Below are 1976 nucleotides of genomic sequence, written 5' to 3' on the forward strand. Positions count from 1 at the left end.
ACCTGCCTGGTTTCAGATTTTTTTGTGAGGATCTAGGTTTATAGAACTATGCTTAAGAAAACTGCATGCTTCTGTCAGTTATATGAGATATTTCATTGCTACATCTCTACATATGTTAACATTGTATTCTATTAAATTTCACCCCTAGGTCATATACTCCCTGTAGCTTTTTTTCTAAGAGATAGCGTCTACAACAGTTTTCCTTGCTATGTTTTCATAAACAAAATATGGAATGCTCCGCGAGTTTACATGTCATCTTTGTTCAGGGGCCATGTTAATCTTTTCTGTATCATTCTGATTTTAGTGTATGTGCTGCTAATGTGATCATCATAAATATGTTTTTAAGGCATTGGTTCTCAAAGCAAGCACCAGAAATATACTTTTAAGGTTGAAGGTCTTCCACTGGGCAAATGGACGTGACCTGGAAAATAAAAGTTAATAATGAATGAATTCATAGTGAATATCCTATAGGATTTCTGATTTTATAACATACCCAGTTGTTCACATTTTATAGCCTGAATAGACAGAGATACAATCAGATTTTTTCCTTAATTATCCCTCTTTCACTTATATCTCATTGTTTTTCTGCCTTTACTGTATCAAATCTGATTTTTCTTGAACTAGAGTTGATAGAACTAGTAGTTTTGATACTCCATTATCCTTTATATAGTTCATATCTCTAAGACTTTTTGTGATACTTGCTTTAGATTTCTTATATGTTTATCACCAACTTTGAGATGGACTTTCTCTTTGTAGGCAGGTCTGAGATCAGAATTACTTCCCCTTGCTTAGTTGGCAGTTATATTCTCCAAACTGATCTCTATTGTCTTTCTTGCTAATGTGTCTTCTCTAGAAAATGTCACTGTGATTATTTAATGATTTTTAACTGTGTGATACTTTCTCTTACTATCTTTTATTTTTTAAAATAATTTTACCTATTACTAATGTCTTTTATACCAGTAGCTAATGGTATCTTTGGTTTGAAAAAATAATGGAAATGCAACTTGCATAACTTCTCACATTCTCATTACTTGTTTCACATTTCTTATCTTTCTTTCTTTCTTGGACTTGTTTTCAGGAACCTCCTTTGTATGCAATAGGAAAAATGGTTTCTAGAAGCTCTAAGTTTAAGAGATCACAGAGAATGTTATGATTATACAGCTTCGATGAAAACCTGGAGATGAATCTGAATGGACCTAATTTGGATCCCATGCCAATTCATCAGAATATGTATCTCTCAAATGTGAAAGGCAATTCAAAAGAAACAGATGAGAGCCAAAAGTAAGATATATGTTTATAAAGTTAAAAAGTATTTCATAAAACAATTGTTAGTTACTAATGACAACTTATTTATTTGACATGGCTTCATAGGGAAACATTGCTGTGGTTTGTGTATCTGCTTTTTATTTGCCTTTTTCTAAGAGGACACTTCTAGAAGCTCAAAGTCTGTTTCCTTTGTCTTTTTACTTAGCCAAAATTGTACTGTCCTTTGTTAAAGAGGCTATATAAACTAGAATTAAAATGTATCTCTGAGAACTATGCATTCTGTAGGTGTTTCCCTTACATATGTAAAGTATATATGTTAGTACACTTCTGTTCTTCCTCTAGTTAACCTGTCTTTTGTAAGCAGAGTCTGTTCCAACTACAAAGCTTTTTGGGAATATTATTATTCCTTTCCACAAACCACTATGGCTAGGATGACTGAATTCTCTGAATTACCCATCTGTATTAGGTGTCATCCTTGGAGTTTGAAGTTAAGGTCAAGCTTCTGAACTGTGTGGACTGAGACTAGAACATTTACAGAAACTGAGGCAGTCTGTAAAATGTTTTTGGGAGAAAGCTCATTTCTACCACAAACTGGTAGATGGTTCAATCAGAATTTCAACCTAGTTCTGTGTAATTTAGAACATGACTATGAAAAGATATTCATCATCCATACATGCATGCATACATGCATCCATCCATCCATTCAATTC

The 1976-nt window shown here is 33.1% G+C and overlaps 1 non-coding gene across 1 annotated transcript; it reads right to left on the reverse strand.

Annotated features, from left to right (window-relative positions):
- Window positions 1-221: 221 nt before the first annotated feature.
- Window positions 222-328, reverse strand: LOC122102495. The gene has a single exon (XR_006146508.1). It is a non-coding gene; the product is annotated as a U6 spliceosomal RNA (small nuclear RNA).
- Between the last annotated feature and the right edge of the window lie 1648 nt (window positions 329-1976).

This window comes from Dipodomys spectabilis, unplaced genomic scaffold (assembly GCF_019054845.1).
Source record: "Dipodomys spectabilis isolate Male_0828 unplaced genomic scaffold, ASM1905484v1 ptg000783l, whole genome shotgun sequence".
Lineage (NCBI taxonomy): Eukaryota > Metazoa > Chordata > Mammalia > Rodentia > Heteromyidae > Dipodomys > Dipodomys spectabilis.